Source organism: Silene latifolia, chromosome 9 (assembly GCF_048544455.1).
Source record: "Silene latifolia isolate original U9 population chromosome 9, ASM4854445v1, whole genome shotgun sequence".
Classification (NCBI taxonomy): Eukaryota; Viridiplantae; Streptophyta; class Magnoliopsida; order Caryophyllales; family Caryophyllaceae; genus Silene; species Silene latifolia.
This window is the reverse complement of record NC_133534.1, coordinates 16249997-16274759: the sequence shown is the minus strand read 5'-3', so window position 1 is coordinate 16274759 and position 24763 is coordinate 16249997. Positions and strand designations below refer to the sequence as shown.

The 24763-nt window shown below is 43.3% G+C and overlaps 1 protein-coding gene across 4 annotated transcripts in view; it reads left to right on the top strand.

Annotated features, from left to right (window-relative positions):
- The window catches only part of LOC141599222 (nuclear pore complex protein GP210-like), a 35671-nt gene extending 11620 nt beyond the window's left edge, over nucleotides 1–24051 (top strand). The window contains exons 7-8 of one of the 4 annotated variants that reach the window (XM_074419172.1): nucleotides 4443–4621; nucleotides 23763–24051. The gene's annotated coding sequence lies outside the window, so the exon portion shown is untranslated. Of the gene's footprint in view, nucleotides 1–831; nucleotides 2097–2127; nucleotides 2219–4442; nucleotides 4861–23762 lie in introns of those variants that run through there. The other 3 variants (XM_074419170.1, XM_074419171.1, XM_074419173.1) reach the window with 3 other exon arrangements.
- The last annotated feature ends 712 nt before the right edge of the window (nucleotides 24052–24763 follow it).

Sequence of the window (24763 nt, the reverse complement as noted above, 5' to 3'; positions counted from 1 at the left end):
TGAAGTTGTAGACCTAAGAGAAACAAAGGTCTAAGACCGTTGCTTTCGACAATGATTTAGACGAGTCAAAAGAAAAGATTAAATGTTTGGAAAATGAAAACAAGTGTCTAAAAGGTGAGATTGTTTGTCTCAAGAATGAAATAGAAGTCCTCCATGATAGGCTTACTTTCTTTCAAGAAGGTATGCCCGAATGTAGCACTTCTAGGTCTTCTCCTCATCATAGATCCGATGAAATCGTTGATCTAAACAAAAGACTTGACGAGATGACATCTAAATATGAAGAGTCCAAAGAAAGAATCATGTATCTCGTGTCTAAACTCAACAACCACACCCATGACTTCATTGTTGAGAAAAGATTGTCCATGGAAAGTGTCAACAATGATGAACTCAAGAGGGAAAAAGAAAAGAATTTGCATCTCCTCTCTAGGGTTAAAGACTTGACCAATGAACTTGTCAATGCTAAAAATGTCACTGAAAAATGGGAAGGAAGTCAAACCGTGTTAAACTTCCTCACGAATCAAACCGAGAAATGTGATAAAGTTGCTGGTTTGGGCTTCAAATGGAACAGTCAGACTGACTGTTGCATCCAGAAGCCTAAAACTGATTTTAGAGGAAGGAAATACGTGGGTCTTCCCGAATACATCATTTGCAATTATTGTGGTGACAATGGTCATGTTTTTAATGGATGTACAAAACGATTTGATGACATTAACAAGAATACCAAAACAATAAAGCAAATGTGCATTAAGGAAGACACCACAAGACATGTTGATCACAAAAAGGGACCCAAATTCATTTGTGTTCCTAAACTCAAAAACTAATTTTGTGTAGGGCTTGGTGAGAGGCGGTCGCAATTGGTACTTGGATAGTGGATGCTCTCGTCACATGACGGGTGATAGAAGCCAATTCCTCTCACTTAAAGCATATGATGGTGGCACGGTAAGGTTTGGTGACAACAAGAAAGGTGAAGTAATTGGCATTGGAAAGGTTGGTAAGTCATCATTACTTTGTGTCGACAATGTGCGGCTTGTCAAAGGTTTGAAGTATAATCTCCTTAGTATCTCTCAACTTTGTGATAAGGGTAATTTCGTAGAATTTAGTGCTAATTTGTGTCGAATATTTGATGTCACTACTAATGAACTAATACTCGAAGGAAGACGTGTCAAAGACGTATACTTAACTAATTTGAACACTCTATCCGGTCACACCATGTCTTGCATGAGTGTAATGAACAATGATCCTTGGTTATGGCATAAAAGGATTGGTCATGTTAGTACAAAAACTCTTAATACCCTTAAAAGACTTGACTTAGTTGAAGGAATTCCCAACATAAAGTTTGATTTTGATAAAGTATGTGACGAATGTGCTAGAGGCAAACATGTTAGAAGTTCCTTTAAATCCAAAAGAATTATGAGTACATCTCAACCTTTGCAACTTTTACATATCGACTTGTGTGGACCAATGAGAACTAGAAGTAGAGGTGGTAGTCGTTATGTGTGTGTCATTGTTGATGATTAATCTAGGTTTGTTTGGGCACTCTTCCTAAGCTCTAAGGATGAGACATTTGATGAGTTTCTAATTTGGTTAAGAAAGATTCAAAATAAACTTGGTTTAAAACTTGCTTCAATGAGAACCGATCACGGAACTGAATTCGAAAACTCATCATTTGGTGCTTATTGTGATGACAATGGTGTAGACCATAACTTCTCGGCTCCTAGAACACCACAACAAAATGGTGTGGTTGAAAGGATGAATAAAACCCTTGAAGGAATGGCTAGAACAATGTTATTATCTAGTAAGTTGCCTAAGAACTTTTGGGCCGAAGCGGTAAATACCGCTTGCTACATTCATAATCGTGTCATGATAAGAAGTATATTGAATAAAACTCCCTATGAATCGTTACGTGGAAGAAAACCCAACATTTCATATTTTAGATGTTTTGGAAGCAAATGTTTTGTTCATAACAATGGTAAAAACAACTTGGGTAAGTTCGATCCACGTAGTGATGAAGGAGTATTTGTTGGGTACTCCGATCATAGCAAGGCCTATAAAGTCTACAATATACGAACCTTGTTAATTGAAGAAAGCATTCATGTCATTTTTGATGAGTCGAGTGTGCTTGGACAGGTACAAAACGTGAATGATGATAATGATAGTGATGACGATGAGTTTGAGATTGGCCTTGTTCGAAAGGACTTTGTGTTCGAGGATGAAGAAGCTCCCAAAGACCGAATTGCAATGCATACGTAGACTGTCACCATCAAAGGAGATCGAACTCGGGGGAACACGTAGCACCTCTCTCTTCGTTTCTTCTCTGGAAGCAACAGACCAACGATGTTGCCTCCACCTCCATAACTGAAGTAACCCAAAACAGTGAGGATGAAGATCCTTCAAGGCCAAAAGAAACAGTCACTGTGACTGATGCTGTTGAGGGGGAACAAGAAACCATTGTTCCAAAGAAGTGGAAACATCAAAGCTCTCATCCACTCACTAATCTCACAAGTGATCTCAACTCGGGAATTCGAACAAGATCATCCCTCAACAATCTCGCTCATCTCAATGAGTATTGTGCCCATAATGCCTTCCTTTCTCAAATTGAACCTTCAAATGTAATCATGCCCGATCGATGCAGATCAGTTGCTTGCTATGCAAGAAGAACTCAATCAATTCAAAAGAAATGAGGTATGGCACTTAGTCCCTAGACCGCCTAATCGTACCGTCATTGGTACTAGGTGGGTCTTTCGCAAAAAGCTTGATGACTCGGGAGAAATTGTAAGGAACAAGGCTAGACTAGTGGTGCAAGGTTATAACCAACAAGAGGGTATTGACTACGATGAAACCTATGCACCGGTAGCTAGACTTGAGGCCATACGATTACTTATAGCTTTTGCGGCTCACAAAGGCATTAAACTCTTCCAAATGGATGTCAAAACCGCTTTCTTAAATAGATATTTGGAAGAAGATGTCTTTGTAGAACAACCACCGGGTTTTGAGAACAATGATTTGCCTAACCATGTTTTCAAATTAGACAAAGCTCTTTATGGTTTAAAACAAGCACCAGGGTGTTGGTATGATAAATTGTCTAAATTTCTTATTGAAAATGGTTTTAAAAGAGGCTCCGTTGACAAAACATTGTTTTTGAAGCAACAGTCCAGTGAACTGTTGGTTGTACATAGGGATGGCAATGGATCGGGTATCCGCCCCGGATCCGCCAGATCCAATACCATTGGACCGGATTTGGATTCCATTATTTTAGATCCGTAGGATCCGGATCGGATCCAGATCCATATATGATTTTAAGGATCCTGGATCCGGATCCTTCCTCGAGATCCTGGATCCGATACTCGGATCCATATATTTTCCTAAGTCTAAGTTTCTCACCCAAGCTCAAGCCCATCTAATTAATAAGCTTAAGCCCATTTCCTTTTTTTTAAGTCTAATTTGAAACCCTCGATCCGACTCTCCGTTTTTCCTCAGAGCTTTGAAACCCTAATTTTTCCAAATTACCATATCAAACTCATCTCCCTCAAAGATGCGACGACGGCTGTGTTCCTCCGTCTGACAATCTGACCGTCGAGTCAACGACTCTCTTCGATCTTCTATTGCGACACTCTCATCTCTTCGATCTTGGTTTTCTCAGTTGTACAATCAGGTTCGTTTCCTATCAACTTTGTTTGTACAATCAAATTGGCTTACTAATTAATTCACTAATTAGCTATTGTAACATTAAACTTGGATATTACTAAGGTATTGGGCTACTGTATTTCAGAAACTTGTTGAGATCCGTTTTGGACCCAGATCCTACCCGGATCCATAGGATCTGGATATGGATCTTGAAATTTTAGATCCTTAGGATCTGGATAGGATCTGGGTACACCATCAGCGAAATGGATTTGGATCTGGATCCTGTAGAATCCGGTCCAGATCCAATCCATTGCCATCCCTAGTTGTACAAGTATATGTTGATGACATTATATTTGGTGCAACAAATGAACTCCTTTACTTATATTTTTCGGAACTAATGAAATCGGAGTTTGAAATGAGCATGATGGGTGAGCTAAGATTTTTTCTTGGGCTCCAAATTAAGCAATCAAAGGATGGAATCATGATCCATCAACAAAAGTATATTAAAGAAATGCTTAAGAAATTTGGGATGACTAATGGTAAGTCTCATGATACACCTATGGTAGCCGGGTCCAAATTGGACAAAGATGAACTCGGTAAGAATGTTAGTGATAAGGTGTATAGAGGTATGATAGGCTCGCTTCTCTACTTGACCGCAAGTCGTCCCGACATTCTCTTTAGTGTTTGTTTATGTGCTAGGTTCCAAGCAAATCCGAAAGAATCACATTTCAAAGCCGTTAAACGAATTTTTCGGTATTTGATTGGAACACAAAATCATTACTTGTGGTATCCCTTACATTGTCCTCTTGATCTCATAGGCTTTTCGGATGCGGACTATGCGGGATGTACGGTTGATAGAAAGAGCACCTCCGGAATTGCAACATTCTTGGGTCCTTGTTTGATTTCTTGGGGCTCAAAGAAACAAAACACGGTAGCTCTTTCAACGGCCGAAAGTGAGTACGTTAGTGCCGCGCATTGTTGTTCTCAATTACTTTGGGTAAGACAACAACTCTTGGATTTTGGTATTATTTTTGACTTTGTTCCCATAATGTGTGATAATACGAGTGCAATAAATATTTCCAAAAATCCTATTCAACACTCTAAAACCAAACATATTGATATTCGTCACCATTTTATTCGTGATCATGTGGAAAAAGGACATGTTAAACTTATCTTTTGCAAGACCGAAAATCAAATTGCCGATATTTTCACTAAGCCACTTGCAAGAGAACATTTTGAGAAATTTAGACTAGAAATTTGGTTAATTAATTGCTTGTGATTTTTAGTGTGAGTTTTACAAATTTTCTTAATTGATTTAATTAAAATTGGATATATGTCATTAAGTATTCTAAGTGCATTGACATCATGTTTAGACCAAAAATTGACACCGTATTCGTGAGTCGGTAATCACTCAACCTCATATCTAAATTTACGTTTATTGTATGCTATCTCGCGTTTTTATTTCGAGTAATTAAATGTGTTTAAGTTGGGCCAACTACCTCACCTCCCTCATTTATTGGGCCATTTACTACCTCAACCCATCATCTATTCCTATCCGTCCAAACTTACTAACCCACAAATCATCCATCTCTTCATCTCCCCAAATCCTACCCATTTACCTACCCTTAACCCACCATGGTAAAGACTTCATTCAATACACCTATACCCATGAAACCCACAAAGATGACCTCACCACCTGTCACATCAAACCCACCGACAACAACAACTCCAAACATGCCTTCACCTAAAATCTCCCACACCTTTCCTCCACAAACCTCAAACACGATTCCTTCACCTAATCCAGATCCTCCAAACCCACAACCATCACCGATCTCCACTGTTCCATCATCACCAGACGACATCCCCATCTCCACCATGGTAGGACGTCGCACTCGAGGAGGTCGAAAGAAGAGCACTGCTTTGTCCCAAGCTCTTCCTCCGAACCTAGGTTCACGTGAATGTCGAGGATATTGAAGAAACTGAGTTCGATTTGAATGAAAATCCAACCAAGTCCGCCGAGTCGACCCGATTCCGTGAAGAAAAACAACAAAAGGAAAGAAAAAGCCTCTCCATCCCAATTACCCCCATTTAAAAATGTCGAACAAAGTAACATCGAAAACCCTCCCTGTTAATCCCCCGATGAAACACCCACACCCGGTGAACCACCTCTCGAAAAAATCAAAACAATCAAAGAAAAAATTGGTGTACCTCTCTCCCTCAGATTCGGTTTCCCTAACCTCTAAATGGGACTTGGCTATTGTTTGGGATCACCTTGAAAGCATAGATCTCCCTACCTCCATCTACAAAAATTGTGAGAGGTTGATGAATCCCAAAGCTATCCATTCTCCTCGGGTTTACAACCAAACTTGGTTCGAGCCTCCTGCTTTTCATACTGTCCGTGACATGATATTGGCTCAAGGTTGGGAAAAATTGCTGGAAATGCGTGAACTGGTCTTTGTGAGTGAGGTGATTCAGTTCTTTGCAACCGTCCGAGTTGATAAATCGGGTGAATTTCTTACGGCTAAGGTGAACGGTAAGCCTCTGAAACTTTCTCAATCTGATTTTGCTACCGCCCTTGATATTCCAGCCGGAGGTTATGACAAACTCCCCTCCGAAACATGGGTTGCTTTACCTTATGCCTCACCCCTTAATGTTGCTCAAGTTGTGTGTCCCAAAGCTGTCACTTGTGGTCCAGTGAGTAATACCCAAATACCCCCTCCTCTTCGAATCATTTTTAACATGTTGTGTCGATCAATTTATCCCTCGGGTGATCGGGGAAAACTCACCATAGCCCAACAATATTTAATCTATCATATTGCAACTCACAAAAAGGTGAACTTAGTTGGGTTAATGTTTAAGCGTTTTCATCTTATTTCGACCAAACTTCGTAGACCCTCTTCTAGCATGATTCACTTGCCCTATGGAATGTGGTTGTCGGTTGTGCTCAAGGCACAAGGGGTTTTAGTGAGTACTAGCTTGGGTTCATTGGATATGTGTGACATTATGAGTGATGGTCAAATGGGGAAAATGCTTATCAAAGTTGAAATGATGAATTAATCTCGGTGAAAATTAAGAAGGACCCGGAGGTTGGGTCATCTAGTCAAGTGAATTCGGGTAATATGCGGGAAGTTCTTCAAGCCGTGGCTGAGTTAAGTGCTTGGATTAAACAAGATGCCCATCAAAAAGATTTAGCTATCTCGGCCCTTGCTTCCACAGTGGACCTCATCCGTGGTGAGGTGGATATCATTTCCACCCTCGTGTCAACAAAGGAAATTGGTGATGATGCTCATGTGGATGATGATCCTTTGGGTAGTGGCTCGGATGGTGAACAAGCTTCCTCTCCTTAGCCTATCCCTTCCTTCTTGGCCCCCTTGACTTTACCCGTGCCCTTTTTCATTTTGTCCCACCTTGTTTGTGCCCTTCTAAGACATTATTTTCTTTACTTGTTATTTTAATGCTTGGTGGTGTAGTTTAAACTCTATTTAGCCGTGGTGAACTATGGTGAACCTATGTTTAACCGTATGTTTATGTTGACTTTGTTACCTTGTCACGCTTACATGTGCCTTTTTGCGTTTTCTTGTGATTATCTGCACTCTAATGCCTTTGACATCCCTATCCTTTTTGATGATGTCAAGAGGGGGAAAAGGTAAACTCATGCTCTTAATCTCATTGCATTTTGATTAACAAATGTCTAGGCCTAACCTTCTTAGTTTTGAATCTTGTTTTGGGGCAATGTAAATTTGTCATGGTAGTTTGATTCTAGCTCTTGCCTTAGGTAAGGTAATATTGTCCCTTCTCTCATTTGATCTTGCTTGTTTAAAATTTTGAATCTTGAATTAAGGTGTTTACATTGCTTATACATTCGTTTAGGGCTTGTCATCATCAAAGGGGGAATTTGTCGGGTTCCTTATGTTGATGATGACATGCCCATTTGATTTGTGCTATCTTAGTTTACCTTTTCAAGATTAATGATTAAATCAAGCATGGATTAAGAAGTGTTGAAGTTGTTAATCATCTCATTGTATTGAGTCTTAGTGTCATCTAATGTACAAGCGAGAAAGTAGAGTATCTTAGAGTAATAGAAACAGTCCAGTCGACTGTTGCTTTCATTAGTAAACAGCTGCTTGGATTGTTGCCATAATTCGTAAAACTTGAAGTACTTTTTATCTTTCAAAATCTTCACGTGACTCTTATTTTTCAAAGATAAAATTTCAGATTTTATTAGGAGTTGGTCTTCAACAAAGAGTGGTTTGAATATTTATTAAATTCAAAATGTTTCCTCTTTATGCAAATTCAACCCTTTGGTCTTTTAGAAAACAAGAAATGTTTTTTGCCATATTTGTGTTAACTTGTCATCATGTGACTTGTCTCACATCTAGGGATGGCAGTGGGTCGGGGACCCGACCCAGACCCTCAGGGTCGGACCCTAATGGGTCGGGTATGGGTCTCATTTTTTCAGACCCAATGAGTATGGGTCGGGTATGGGTCTTAAGAAAATATTTCGGGTCCGGGTCCGGGTCTAAGTTATGAGACCCATACCCGACCCTTAGACCCTTTATTAAAAAAAAAACAAAAAACAAAATCACAACTTTCCTGAATTCATACTGGCAGACCGTAGAAACCCAACTAAAGTCTCTTTCTCTTCCCTCATCCCATAAAGTGATAAAACTCAACCAAACTCTTCTGACAATACCACCACTCCACCACTGACACAAGAAAACCACCACCACAGCACTGATACGCGACTGGCAACCAACTCTCTAATAGGCGGAGACCGACAACCACCATTAACGGCAGCCAGCGACGGTCAGATGGAGACGGCTATCAAGTACGGTATTGATTTTTGGGTTCCGAGTTTGATTCTTTCACATGTATTTGGATGTAAAACTAATTTAGGTCTTCTTTGTCTTTCTTAATCTCTTTGGTATGTATATTGGATTTGGTAGTGTACAATAGAGATTAATAAACTCATAATGTTAAAGTAGTATGAATTTTTTTTTTTTTAATATTATAGACCCCATAGTTTGTTAATCCCGTTACTAAAGTGGTTTGAAACTCGGACCCTCGGGTAGACCCAGACCCTACCCTTATCCATAGGGTCCGGGTATGGGTCCTCAAATTTTAGACCCTTGAGGGTCTGGGTCGGGTACGGGTCCAAAGGGAAAATCTCGGGCCGGGTCCGGGTCTAGGCGGACCCTACCCAGACCCTACCCATTGCCATCCCTACTCACATCCTTTGTTTTCTGAAATTGCATGAGCTTTTAAGGATATCTTTCAAACACTCTTTCTCTATTCTTGACTTTGCAAAAGAGCCCTCTTTGGTGCAAGTTTTGGGTGGTTGCAAATGCCCTTCACATGTGTGGTCTTTGACCCTTCAAAACCCTAGCAACCCCTTCACTCACCTTCTCTATATAAACCGTGCCTCTCCTTCATAAAATCTCAAGACTTTTCTGAAATGATTTTCCAACTTTGCAAATTGTTTTTTTAAAGCTTAAAAATCGTGTTTATTTGCAAAACCTGTAAAAGTCTTCAAGTTGTTACAGTCGTGGCTACTGTTACTTTATAATACTAAACTCTCTTGCTTATGAATTGTTGATCTTGTAAAAGTTGTCCGTCTCTATTCTTTGTTAAGAATGTGTTAGTGGAAACTTGATCCTTTAACATTCTAAGTGTGTTAGTAGAGTTTAGGACGGAGTAGTCTTAACTCTTGGCAACCGGAGTAGGTTGCGAGTTAGCTTGTCATAAGAACGGAGTAGTTCTTGTACTAACTTTACAACCGGAGTAGGTTGGTGTCTTTTATTGTAAGGGTCTTTTAGTTGTCGGAGTAGATCACTAAAAGAAAGCAATAAAAAGGTAGATTGGACGTAGGCACTTGAGTTTCTTGCCGAACCAATTCAAAAATCTCGTGTTTCATTGTCTTACTTTATTTCCGCTGCAATTTATTTTGTTTGTTTGTTTTGCTTTGCTAAACCTTGAAATGTGATTCATCATCTTGTCACATTTGGTTTGCGATCGTATTCCACAAACCGAGACAAATAGCTACGATCGAACGATTGTTACTTTCATACTTCAGCAAACATTCATCGTGATACTTGTTTAGTCTTTCAATATTATTCAAAGTATCTCCTCATCTCTTTTGTCCTCGTAACTCACTTTAATTCAATAAAGTTGAAGTTATAAATTTTTAAAATAGTACCTACTTCACCCCCTCCCCCTCTTAGGTACTTGAATCCATAAACTCAACACTATCTCATTATTTCATATATACTCCTTGAAATTCACACAGGTGGATCATTATTTTTGAGTGAGATGTTATCCTTTTATTTTAATGCACTTCTACTCAATATTGGTCATCATCTTTTTTATTATTATCCTTTTGAATATTTTATAATAGTTTACACCAACTCATATGTAGAGTACTTTGATTCCAATACAAATTCCATGATTAAGATAAATATATGTAAACTTTTTTTTTTATTATTATTATTATTATTATTATTATTATTATTATTATTATTATTATTATTATCCTTTTCAATATTATATAGTAGTTTACGCCAACTCATATAAAAATACCAACTCATATGAAAACATATGGCATAAGGGTATGTATATTTCTCATTTATAATTTTTGATTTCAATATAACCTTAACCAAGTACCAAGTTATTATCTCGATTGTTTAAATAAACTAAATGACAATGTTATAAGTGTATGTAGAATCTATTGTACGTTTAATATGAATATTTTACATTTGCTTTATTTTGTAAGAGTGACCTAAAACAAATATAAAATATTTACTGAGATGAGGAAGTATTAGTAATAGCTTTGAATGAGCCCGATACAAACTTAAAGAGGATGAACTTTTTATCATTGATTACATTTTGGTACCCTTTACCTAACTCCAATAGTAACAAAATTAGAGGGTATAAAAAATGATATTCAACCTTAGAATTTGGGTTTGCATGAATGTTATAAGTGTATGTAGAATCTATTGTACGTTTAATATGAATATTTTACATTTGCTTTATTTTGTAAGGGTGACTTAAAACAAATGTAAACTATTTACTGAGATGAAGGAGCATTAGTAATAGCTTTGAATAAGCCCGATACAAGCTTAAAGAGGATGAACTTTTTATCATTGGTTACATTTTGGTACCCTTTACCTAACTCCAATAGTAACACAATTAGAGGGTATAAAAAACGATATTCAACCTTAGAATTTGGGTTTGCATGAAACTCGCTTTAGCAACTGCCATGGTCGAAGACTAAGATCAAAGTAGTGGGATAAATATGTAGATAACTAAATTTCTAAAGTTGGTGGGTGCATGGATATAAAATTCCATTTGTAGATGTGACTATAATTACTTATCAATGACTGGCCATTAGCAATACATACACACAGAGAGATAGATAGAGACATACTTAGTTACGTCTGAGCAGGATGTTGAATTTAATTAACGACTCAATTCTAACTCATTAATTTACTTAGAGAACATCGCATGAACACTAAAACAATCTATGAGATTGATTATATACATCGAAAAACTATAGAGAAATAATATAATCTCATCGCACAATCACAAACCAAACAATCCGCAATCATAACCGTAATCTTCAATACTACGTAACGTAGAATTTAAAAACCAACAAATAAGAACGCTTAGTGTCATAATGCTTCGAAAAACGTTTAAAAATTTGTCTCTTTTAAAATTGGAGTTAAGCTCGTTTGCCTACAATGAGACGATGCAGCCTAGGAACATGGAACTTTGAGTGATATGAACAGCTTGAGGGGGAGTGTTGACGTGTTATAGGTCATGTAAATTTTTGCAATAGTACCATCACATGATCTACCATCTATACGAAATTACGGAAGTATAAATCGTTTTATACTTTAGTTTTATACTAAAAGTAATTCACTCAACATACCTAACTCATTATACAATCTCCGTACTCTATCAACGCAATCACACTGCAACAAAAAATAGAAACCGATATCAATACCATAAGCAAATAATAAAAGTGACGTTTTGAACATTAAATTTGTAGTAGACTGTATAGACATAAAAATTACTTCTGAGCATTAAAACGAGTGCCTTTTCTGGTACCAAAACCAGTTGCTGCGGCATGTTTGTTGTACAGAGTGAGTAAGTATTCCCATTTTGTAGCCTTCAATCCGACAAGATAACCAGAGGCGTCAAAATCTACAAAAATTGCAGACAAAAGAAAGACGGTAAATGATAACGATTGAATAATTTTGGATGATAAATTGTACCAGCCGCATAAACAATTGACAAGCACACCAATTAAACGCATAAACAATTGACGAGTAGACGGATATATATTACGAATTCATTGTTTAATTTATAGGTACAAGTGCAATCTGTTTTAGCATGATAAAATGCAGGGGTTGACCAATATAATCTTGTTTAGTTGTTCTTAGTTACAATAGACGCATCAAAAAAATGACGATCAGACAAAATAAACGCATCAAAATCTTGCAATACCTTCTTTTAGAGAAACAATTGATCCGTCCTTCAAAATAATTGAACCGGGATTAGCATCTTCATCTACAATATCGTCGTTATGGAATGGAGGTATTGTATCATCATTGTCATTTGTTCCGGGTGTAATTCCAGAGCAGTTATTTGTTACCACTCGTAGCTTGTAGAATGATGTCCTTGCTTGAATCCTCCCTTCGGTCTCCTGAAACGATGAACAAACTGAGGGCTCGGCTTTGGCCGAGCGAACTCACTCCAACGCTCAAGTCAGTAAACTTAGAGAGATAAGTTGTTGTTACTTGGCTAAGCGTATATTGTAGAGAGATAAGGAAGATATTACCAGATGAATAGTGATTCTTAGGTTAAATTGTGTGTCTTTTCCTCAATGAGGGTTGAGGAGTATTTATAGACTTTCACCTTTTGTCACGTAGTGGCCAAGTGGCTAGCAGGTGGAAAGACCGTTCTACCCTCGGCCGATGGACCTATGGCAGGCCGGCCGAGGGGTCTTGGATATGAGTACGCGGGTATGTGTCCCGGCTGGCTAGTTACCGGGCCGAGACCCAAGAGACAGCCGACAGTCGCATCGGCTAAGGCCGTCTAAGTCGTTGACTTCTTTGTGGACATCTTTGACCTTGCTCAATATGTTGACTCGGTCGTGGTGCGAGAATATGCCCCATCAATTTGCCCCCAGCGTAGTCTATGCCGTGGTATGGGCTCCGATGTATGTTGAGCGTATATTCTGCGTAAGTAAAAATTTTTCTGCCCCGGCTTCTTCTATCTCGGCGGCTTCTTCTATCTCGGCTTGGTTCTGCTTAGGCCGTACCATATCCCCCCTCCACATGGATGTGTAAAGGACATCCGATGTGGAAAAAAGAAAGTGACGCCGGCCGAGACCCGGGGTTGAGAGTCTTAGGTTGATTTTGATTGCCCCGGCGTGCTACCTAGCTTGGTTGATCATGTGGCCGGCGGAGAACAGATACTTAGGAATTTGCTGAGGAAGATGAATAGGCAAGGAGATATGAATGGGTGTGTTGAGGACGCTTGGTCACTGTTGCGTTGATTGACGTTTAACTGTTGCAACGATTGACATTCCGTGGTTGCATGTCTGACACGTGTCTGTTCGCTGATTGGCTGACGTTTCATGGGCTGTGCCCTGATTGGTCCTTCTTCATGGGCTTTCCCCTATAAATAGGGCAGTTAGTCCCTGAAATTGGCCACCAATTTCATTTTCTCCAAAAAATTTCTTCTCTCTAAACTTTCAAGGGCTTCTCTTCTAATCTTCAGAGTCTTTACTTCGGCTAGTGCTTCTCTTCAAGGTAAACGAACAAATTTTTCTCAATCTCTTATTTTGTTACGTAATTATTGCTACCATGTCTGCTGCTGACGCCGGGACTAGCACTTCTGCGCCGGGGGGTTCCCCGTCGCGTCTTGATGAGGAGGGGATACTAGACGCCATCCCGATGAGGTCTGGGGGCCCTAGGTCTCCTTCTCCCGAGGTCGATCCAAAAGCTTTGGAGGATTGGGAGGAGGATGATGATGTCGATGATGACGGTGATGATGCTGGTGAGGAAAGGATTCCTTCTGGTGATGAGAGGCCGCATCTCCTGGATCACGGAGAGGCCTGTATGACTGGTCTTGATCGTGCTGGACCCATAAATTCGCCGATTGTTACGGTGAAACTTTTTCGAGGGTCATTTCTCCTTCGGTGAGGGGTACAAAATTGTCATCCCGAGGAGGGTCGGGCGATCTGTTGCCCTCCCCGGGCCATATCGGCGTATACATCGGCACCGGAGTATGGGCTCCGGTTTCCTTTGAATGAATACGTCACGGCCATCGTCAAAGCTATGAACGTCGCCGTGGGCTCACCGCATCCGTTGGCCATTAGGACGATAGTCGGCTTCGTGTGGCTCTGTCTCTTTAAGGGGGAGGTCCCAACGGTTAACTTATTCCGCCGGCTTCATCATCTTCGGCCATCAACTTCCGGTAAAGTGGGGTGGTACAATGCGGATGGAGCGGGCTATGCCTCCGTGACCAAGATTACTTCTTGCAAGGACCGGAAACGGCGGTGGGTGTATGTCCAAGTCTTGGAGGACTACCCATTGCCCCGGTCTTTCCGGATCCTTGTTCACTTGCGGTGCGAGAACCGGAGAATATGAGAAATATATCTCCGGGGTAAGCTTAAGGTGGGCGCTTGAAGGTCCATCTTAATGCGAGATGAGAAGCGGGCGTCAAATTGTTTGATCTTTGAGAAGGGATGGATGCCCCAGACTCGTTATTCTTCGAGGATGAGAGCGCTTTCTTGCGTCGGCCTCATCTGCCCTCAACCGGGGTGAGTAGGGTCGGTGTGAGGCCCATCTTTGTCTGTCATGCTTCTGTTTTTAGAGCTTCGTTTTATTTCTTCTACTTAACTATTGCTTCGTTTCTTTTGCAGATCATTTTGGCCCGGATCTGTCTGAGGATATCCTTGGGAGGATAGGGCTTGATAAGGACAAGAACGTTGTCAATTTGCACCTTACGGCCCAGACTCGTGATCGCAGACCGGCTCCCACGACCTCATGGATCGAAGAATCGAAGGCACCGGACCGGCGGTGGCTCAAGCACGGGTTCTCGGAGGCATGCCGAAGAGAAAACCAAAGGCAGCGTCCAGGTCGGCGACGACGTCAATTCCAACTCCCTCTTCAACCCCAGCGGTCCAGAAGGAGCATGTGGAGGTCGTCGACATCACTGAGGAGATGGTGACCGTTGCGAAGGGCCCTCCTCCTCCAAAGAAGAGAAAAGAGCCACCGTCTGCTTCCACCGTTGCCGGGGAGAAGAATGATTCAGCCGGCCCTCCATTTAAGAGGGTCCAGGCTGGTACGGATCTAACTTGCGGTTCAGACTTAGCTGGTTCGTTGGACATTCCTGATGACAGACTCTCTGACGTGTCGATGCATGTTGACGTGGATGCTCTGTGTAAATTTTTTGTAGATCCGCCGTCGGCAGTCGCCGTTCTCACTGAGCGGCAACTAGAGAAGCAGCCTGAGAAGGCGGGTGATAGATGTGCCACCGCTGACTCCTCGCTTCAGAAGATTCCCCCCGCCGAGCTTGTGGCAGAGGGTACGAGAATATACAAGAGGCTGGCGAAGTGGACTCAACTAGCCGGCTCCCACATTATGGAGCAAGAAAAGGCCATGGACCAAGCTGGGCCATTGATCGAACGGCTTAAGCTTGATCTTTCCGCTGCAAAGGGGGAAGCCGGGAAGGCTAAGCTGGATCTCCTTGCTGCCCGAAAGCGTGAGGTCGAACCTGTGAAGCTGCTAGTGGCCGAGAGGGCCAAAGTTGAGACTGCTGATGCCGCCACCGCCAAGTTGATGGAGGAGCGGGACAGGTACAAGGGCGCTTACGACGCCGTCGTTACCAAGAGGGAAGAATGGAAGGATCTGTACCATGCCCAGTCGGAGGCGCACAGGGACACAAGGGCTATTCTTGCTCAAAAGGAGAAGGATATTGAGATGCTTCAAACTGAGCTTATCCCGAAGATGTGCGCCCAATTCCGGGACCAGGCCGAGGAAGCGACCAGGGAGGCAATCAAGAAGCTCGTTCCTGAAGGCTCCTTCCCGTGGGATAAATTTGACCAGCTTCTGGATGAGATGGCCGATCTTTGCGGAAACAAAACAAGCTGCGGAGAAGGCGGAGGTGGCGAAGGCGGCTCAGATAGCTGAGGCCAAGGCGGCCTATGATGCAAAGGTGAGGGAGGCCAAAGAGGAGGCTGAGAGGCTAAAAGCACTTGAAAATGTCGAGCCTTCTCCTGAGCCGGCCACCAAGGATGATGCTGCTGCTGCCGATGGAGGGCAGCAACAGGCATAGGGAGACGGGCGGTCGTCACCAGACTCACCCGGCATCTCGGATAGCTTTAGCTGTTCGGGGGCCAACTATTGAGCCTTTCCTCCATGCCATCTTTTGGCGCTTCAAATGATATGTTTGTAATCTTTTGCTTTTCTTTTCCTTGTTTTGTTGTAAAACTCTTGGTAGGTTGTGTCTAGGCTTATCCCTGTGGGGACGGCCGTCGTCTGTATTCTCCTTGTAATCATTTTCAATAAAGTTTGTCTTATTGGCCCTCGGCTTGGCCGGGGCTTTGATTACAATCCTTCACTTGTGTTCTTGCGTTATGAATTGAGTGCCTTCGTTTTTACCTTTGGCATGACCGAGGCAGTTAGGATGCATATCTCAACTGTTTTTAACGTCTTTTTAAACATGTTGGCATGTTGGTTGCTTCCTCTTTTTAGCGTATCGGTCGTTGTGTCCCCGTCGCTCTCGGCTTTGGCCGAGGTAATCGGGGTTACGACTCGACAGCGTTCGTATCTGTAGACATATTGATCGCTTCCTCTGCCAGGCCTTCGGTTGGCCGAGGCGGCTAGAATTGCGTCTCAACTGTACTGAGTATACGTTTCTTTTAGCGTATCGGTCGTTGTGTCCCCGTCGCTCTTGGCTTTGGCCGAGGTAATCGGGGTTACGGCTCGACAACGTTTCTTTTTCTTGGGGTGACTGCCTTGTGGCAACCGTCGGCGTCTACCTCGAAACAACTATGGAGGGGACAAGCACTTTGATGGAAAACTCGGGTGATTCTTCATTTGTTATGATCATACGTTGGGGTGCCCACAGTGGGTTTGGACACCTCCGTCGCTATACAAAGTACTTTCTTAGGTTGTCGGTGTTCCAATGGCTCATCAAAGGCACACCCTCCATGTCTGTCAGCCGGTATGTACCCGGCCTCATCTCTTCAACCACTTTGTAGGGACCCTCCCAGTTGGCCGTCAATTTACCATGAATATTTCCTTTGTTGGTGGCGGCCGACTTTATTAGGACTAGATCCCCCACTTTTAAGTCCCTTTTGTGGACTCTTCGGTTGTAGGCTCTTCTCATCCGGTTTTGGTATACTGCCAAGTTGAGGCGTGCTGTATCTCGGCTTTCTTCGACCAGGTCTAGGGAGGCTTTCAGGCCTTCCTCATTTTCAACTGGGTTAAAGGTAGCCGTTCTGAATGTTGGCACCGTTGCTTCAATTGGCAGGACTGCTTCGGACCCGTAGACTAAGTGGAAGGGACTGTACCCCGTTGCTTCTTTCTCCGTGGTCCGGAGGGACCACAGGACGCCGGGTAGTTCATCGGCCCATCTTCCCTTGAGGTCTTCAACTGTCTTCTTCAAACCGTTGAGGATTGTTTTATTGGCTGCCTCCGCCTGCCCGTTGCTCTGTGGGTGGCAGACGGAGGAGTATGCAAACTTGATGCCAAGCTCTTCTAACCAGTTCATTATCAGGTCACTCCAAAACTCTCGGCCGTGGTCAAATACCATGACTTGGGGCAACCCAAAACGAGTTATAACATTTTCCCAGATTACCTTTCGACGGCCCGTGGTCTTCGCCGAATCTTTCTACGACTTCAACCCATTTGGTGAAGTAATCAACGGCGACGATCAAGAACTTTCTTCCTCCGGAGGCCGTTGGAAATGGCCCTAGCATATCCATCCCCCACTGTGCGAAAGGAAGGGGACTAAGCACCGGTTGTAGGTCCCGGGAAGGAGCATGTATCACCGGAGCATGCATTTGACAGTTTGTGCACTTCTTGGTCTTAGCTTTGGAATCTGCAAGCATGGTGGGCCAGAAGTAGCCGGCTCGGAGAGCTTTGTGGGCTAGTGTTCTTGCCCCCATGTGATGGTCGCAGATGCCTTCGTGAATTTACTGTCGAGAATCGACTCACGTCGGTGGGGGGCCGACGCATTTCAAGAGTGGCCTTATTACGGACCTCCTGTATAATTCTCCTTCAAATACCAAGTACCTTGCTGCGATCCTTTTTATCTTTTGCGAGAGGCTGCGGTCCTCCGGTAATTCATTTGTTAATTTGTATTTCATTATCGGAGTCATCCACGTTGTCTCGGTCTCTATGTTGCCCACCATGCCGACGGCCTCAGTGATGCTCTTGGCATTCCTGATGTCCACCAAAGACGGTTGGTGACATTCTTGATGGTCGAGCTGGCAAGCTTTGAGAGAGCGTCGGCCCGGTTATTCTCAGACCTGGGAACACATTGGATCTGGAAAGACTTCAACTTTGCTGTGTCAGCTTTTACCCTTTCCAGGTATCTTACCATTCCGTCGTCCCGAGCCTCATACTCTCCTCTGATTTGGTTAGTTACCAATAGCGAGTCTGTTTTCAACACAATGTGTTCTGCTCCGGCGGCTCTAGCTAGCTCGACTCCGGTTATCACCGCCTCGTATTCGGATTCGTTGTTTGATGCCGAGAAGGTACCCCCTTTGGGCTGATGATAAGGATGCCGGCGCCTGCGCTGTTCGTCGTGGAGGACCCGTCGGTGAATACTTCCCATACTCCGGGGTTTGGCTCTTCTTGATATGTGCATTCGGCCAGGAAATCTGTAAGTGCTTGCCCCTTTATCGAAGGCCTTGGCTTGTCTTGAATGCCGGCGGAGAGTTCCACCGCCCATTTGATAAGCCTACCAGATTGTTCGAATTTTTCCAATGCTTTTTCCAATGGCTGGTCGGTTAAGACCGTCACGGGATGTGCGTCGAAGTAGGGTTTTAGTTTTCTTGCGGCGATGACGACAGCAAAGGCTGCTTTTTCAATCAGCGGGTAATTTCTCTCGGCGGGCAACAACGTATGGCTGACAAAGTAGATTGGGTGTTGCTGTTTGTCTTCTTCCCTGACGATCACGTCACTGACCGTGGCCGAGGTAACTGCTATGTACAGGTATAGCGTCTCCCTCGGATCGGCACGACGAGTTGGTAGAGTCCGAAGATGAGCTTTCAGTTGCTTGAAAGCTGTGCTCTGTTCCTCCCCCCAGCTGAAGTCTTTATTCCCTTTCAACACTTTGAAGAATGGGGTGCTCTTGTCGGCTGGCCGAGAGATGAAACGGGCTAGAGCCGCCATCCTCCCGGTCAGTATCATAACCTCTTTTCGATTCCTTGGCTCCGGCAGGTCTAGGATTGCTCGGACTTTGTCTGGATTGGCATCAATTCCCCAGGCGCCGACAAGTACGCGAGGAACTTACCTGACCGGACACCGAAGTTGCATTTCATTGGGTTGAGCTTCATCTTGTATTTCCTTAGTGAACAAAATGTCTCGTGTAAGTCGGCCAAGTGCTCATTGTCGGACTTGCTTTTTACAATAGCATCGTCGACGTAAGCCTCAATGTTTCGCCCTTTTTGATTTTGGAACACTTTGTCCACCAGTCTTGTGTACGTTGCACCGGCGTTCTTCAAACCAAACGGCATCATTTTGTACATATATGTGCCGTTAGCAGTGATGAATGCGCATTTAGGCATGTCTTCCTCGGCCATGAACACCTGGTGATACCCCGAGAAGGCGTCCAGCAGGCTCAGCATGGTGTAGCCTGCCGTGGCGTCAATTAAACTATCTATTCGAGGCAAGGGATAGCAATCCTTGGGGCACGCTTTATTAAGATTGGTAAAATCTACGCACATCCTCCATGCTCCCGATGACTTCCTCACCATTACAACATTAGCTAACCACTCAGGATAAGTACAAGGCATGATAAAGCCCGCCGCTAGTAATTTATCTACCTCGGCTTTGATGGCCTCATCCTTCTCGGCTGAGGAGTTCCTCATCCTTTGCTTGACGGGGCGGCGGTGGGGAGTACGTTCGGCTTGTGAACAATCACCTCCGGCTCACACTGGCATCTCGGCCGCCGAGTAGGCGAAGACATCCTTATTCTTCCTCGGCGGAGTCCGGAGGTCGGCTCTAAATTTTGGTTCCAGGTTGACACCGACAGTTACGGTGCGGCCTGGGTCAATCTCCACCTCCTCGGTCTCTGCTCCTTCCACCATGCCGACGGTGGTATCCATGCGTTCGCCCTCCTGTTGCAAGGATGGGCTCTTCCCTTTCTCTGATTTCTTCGCCACTTTGAAGGATTGCATGTTGCACCCTCTGGCAGATACTTGGACATTGACTACCTCATCCTTCTCGTTCTTTGAGATGAGCTTATGCGCTTCCCCCCGGTCCGAGACATACATCAATGTCAGGGCCCGGATGGACATTACTGCGTCGGCCTCACTCAGAGTGACTCGGCCTATGAGGACGTTGTAGGCAGACGAACCGTCAATGACAACGAACTCGGATATAATGCTCTTGGCCGCACTTCCCTCGCCGAACATCACCGGCAGCCTGATTGACCCTGAGTGGTACCAGTAGGCCCCAAAAAGCCGTACAACGGGTTGGTGCGGGGGCTCAAGTCTTCAACCTTCAGACCGAGGCTGAGAAAGCATTCTCTGTACATAATGTTTGTGTAGGCGCCTGTGTCAATCAGGCACCTCTTCACCAAGTGGTTGGCTATGTCCAAGTGGACTATAAGTGGGTCGCTGTGAGGAGCGATGACTCCCTCGTAGTCCTTTTTCCCAATGGTTATATCGGGGATGTTGGAAGCGGGGGTTGCTGTGTTGGGCACAAAGTTGATGGCCTGATATAGTTCATTCAGGTGCCGTTTGTGCCCATGAGCGGACCCACCGTTCTCGTTGCCCCCGATGACAACATGGATTACTCTATCCGTTCAAAGACGGATTTATTATTTGACCCGCCATCTGTTTTTGGCCTCCGGCTACGTATTTGCCGAGGCTCCCCTTCCGGATCGGCTCTTCAATGGCATTTTTCGAGATGCGTGATCGTTAGTTAAGTGGCCGTGTGTGGCGTGGTACTCACGATCGGCTCGTGTCACCGTCAATCCTCGGCCTGGGGGGCCTTTCCCACTCCTGACCCTCGTTTTTGCTCAGGGCGAAGACCTCGGCGGCCGACACGATCAGGGGGGTGTGATCATTGTACCGCTTTTGGTAGTACAGTTCCGAACTCCCCCCAGCGCCCGCCGGATTATGTTTCCTGGCGGACTTCTCAGTCCGTGACCTATTATTGTCACGGCGTCTTTCATCGGACCGTGACCCATTATTGTCACGGCGTCCTTCATCCGGGTTGTCCTCCCGACGGCTTTTCTTTTCTGAGTGTTCGGCCTCGCTGGGGCCTACCCAGGTCTTGTGATAGTCCTCCACCTTGATGGCCTGGTCGCCCATCTTCCTAGCGGCGTCTAGGCCCAGGCCTCCGTTCTTGATAAGCTCATTTTTTAAGTCTCCCCTCGGGAGGCCTTTCATCAGCGCGAAGGCCGCCAGCTCGGGATTAATCTCTCGAATCTGCTGAACCTTGCCGTCGAACCTCTTCACATAGCTGCGTAGAGACTCGCCCCCCTCTTGTTTGATAGTTAGGAGATCCGATGTCTCCACGGCCCTCCTCTTATTGCAAGAGTACTGGGCTAAAAAGGCGTCCCTTAGGTCGGCGTAACAGTATACCGAGCCGTCGGGAAGCCTCTTGTACCAACTTTGAGCCATCCCATGCAAAGTTGTTGGGAAGACTCGACACCAGACTTCATCGGGCTGCTCCCACACCGACATGTACGACTCAAAAGTTTCGGCGTGGTCGGTGGGGTCGCTATCCCCTTTGTATGTGAGCGCCGGCAACTTCAGTTTGGCTGGCACGGCGGTTTCAAGGACATAGGCACTGAGGGGCTGTCTGACCACGTGTCGAACGACACGCGGCGATCGGCTCCTCGCATTCCTAGTCCGGATCCTCTCCTCGTAGCGGGAAGGGCTTCTCCTCCGACTCTGGTGAGTCGGGCTTCTTCTCCAACTCTGACGAGTCGGACTTCTTTCGCTCCTCTGGGGTAGGTCTCGTTGGTGCCGCGGCGACGCTGTCCTCCCATGAGTGCGGGAAGGACTTAGGTCTACCACGACTACTCTGGGCTCCTCCGGCGTCTTGGCAGGGTCAGTTTCCTCTAGCGCTCCGTTCAAGTTTCTCGGAGTCACATTTTGGACCCTGGTCTCCTGGACGGGTTCCGCCGCTCTTGTCGGTGTGACAGTGTGAGCCGGCGTACTACCAATTAGGTCCAGGAGTAGCTTCAGCTTAGCTGCATCAACCACGTGTCCCATGATGGTGACCTGGTTGGCGGGCAGCGACGTATCTGGTATTATTGGCATTCCATACTCCGGTTGGATTACTCCGCCGGTGGAGGGCTGCGCAACTCCAGAATTGTGGACGGTATCATCTTGGCGGAATTCGGTTTCGTCAGTTACGAATACCTCTTGTTGTTTCGACATCTTCTTAGCTTTTTGGGTGGGTTTTTGTTTTGGGAATGAATGTGACTAGCTTCTAGTATCTCTATCCCCACAGACGGCGCCAATTGTTCCGGGTTTAATTCCAGAGCAGTTATTTGTTACCACTCGTAGCTTGTAGAATGATGTCCTTGCTTGAATCCTCCCTTCGGTCTCCTGAAACGATGAACAAACTGAGGGCTCGGCTTTGGCCGAGCGAACTCACTCCGACGCTCAAGTCAGTAAACTTAGAGAGATAAGTTGTTGTTACTTGGCTAAGCGTATATTGTAGAGAGATAAGGAAGATATTACCAGATGAATAGTGATTCTTAGGTTAAATTGTGTGTCTTTTCCTCAATGAGGGTTGAGGAGTATTTATAGACTTTCACCTTTTGTCACGTAGTGGCCAAGTGGCCAAGTGGCTAGCAGGTGGAAAGACCGTTCTACCCTCGGCCGATGGACCTATGGCAGGCCGGCCGAGGGGTCTTGGATATGAGTACGCGGGTATGTTTCCCGGCTGGCTAGTTACCGGGCCGAGACCCAAGAGACAGGCCGACAGGCTGCATCGGCTAGGCTGTCTAAGTCGTTGACTTGCTGTGGACATCTTTGACCTTGCTCAATATGTTGACTCGGTCAGCGGGTGCAGAATATGCCCCATCAATATATATATAGAAATAGGATCCTATAAGTCCACCATTTTAAGTTGAGTCCATGAGTCCTCATCTAAGCCATTGAATCTTAAAAAATGGATGGTTAAGATTAAAAGATAAAAGACAAACAATTCACACTACCTATGCATAATTAATTGTTTGTCTCTTTTACACCAATTTCCCATACACTAATTAATTATTTCTCTTAGAATTTCATTTACCTCTCATTTTTATTTCATTTTCAAAACAAATCAAAATTTTTATTTCCGCATAAAATGAAAGCCACTTCTTAAAAAGCTCCGTAAATCTTCATTCGGACTCCGATTAGGGCGAAATAAAAGCCTAAATTTATTATTTTTTCGGGCCCGACATAATGGTGATATTTTTATATACCATTGAGTTTTCAAAATATTCAGTATTGATCGATTGTGCTCGAAGTATAATGGTTTGTGTTTGTTTCTTAAATTTTTGTTGAAATCGTTGTTAGGTATTTAAAATGGTTTGATAATGTTAAATATAGTGATTTGTATGATTGTTTTTTTTGATGAATTATATCTACATTTTTTAGTTATTAATTGCAATTTTTTTATGATGATGATGATGATGATGATGATGATGATGATAAGTCGTTGGCGATATTGATTGATGATGATGATGTTGATATGTCTTTGGTGTTATAGATTGATCGGTTGCTTGGAATATAATGGTTTGTGTTTGTTTCTTATTAATTTTTTTTGGATTTTGTTGAAATCGTTGCTTAGGTATTTAAAATGGCTTGATAATTTTAAATATAGTGATATGTATGATTGTTTTTTTTATTATGAATTGTATCTAAATTTTTTAATTATTAATTGTAGTTTTCATATGAAGATGGAGATGATGATGATGATGATGATGGTGATGATAAGTCGGTTGGCGATATTGATTGATGATGAAGATGTTGATATGTATAGATTGACGATGAAGATGTGAGATTTAGATTGATTCATTTAGATTGATGATTGTTGATGAATGTTGTAACTTCAATTATATAGTGTGTAACTTTATTCTTGTAAGGGTGTAACTTCAAGTAGTGTGTAACTTCGGTTGCATTTCATGTAATTTCAGTTTGGTAAGGGTGTAACTTTAGTACTTTACGAGTGTAACTTTAATCTTGTAAATATACAAGTTTGAATATTACTATTTTGAATATTTGTAATTTTAGCACAAGTTATGTAACTTTAGTGCTTCATGAGTGTAACTTTAGTGCTTTATGAGTATAACTTTAATTTTTCACGAGTGTAACTTTAATCTGTTAGGGTCATTTTGTATATAAATTTTGAATTTATTAATTTGAATTTTTGTAATTTTAGCACAAGTTTATGTAACTTTATTGATTTACGAGTGTAACTTTAGTGTTTTGCGAGTGTAAATTTTATCCTTGACGGGTGTAACTTTAGTCCTTTGGTAATTTTGTATATGTAAAATTTGAATTTGTGTAACTTCATCACATGTCTATCTAATTTGAATTGTTGAAGGTGTAACTTTAATATGTGGCGTGTATAACTTTAACAAAGCAAGTGTGTAACTTTAGTTCGTTCCACCACCCTCGCCTCTTCATTCGGAATCCAATTAATTATATGAGTAAATTAATTAATTAAGTTCAAGTAAAATAGTATAACTTCAAGTGGGCATAGTGTAATTTCAAGCAAATGAGATAATTTCAAGCAAATAGGGTGTAACTTTCTAGTAATTAGCCGTACTCAAAATTTCGAAAACTCAATGGTATTCAAAAATATTACCATTGCGTTGGGCTCGAAAAAATAATAAATATAGGATTTTTTTTCCTGCCTGCTAAAGGTCGTCGACAATTTACTAA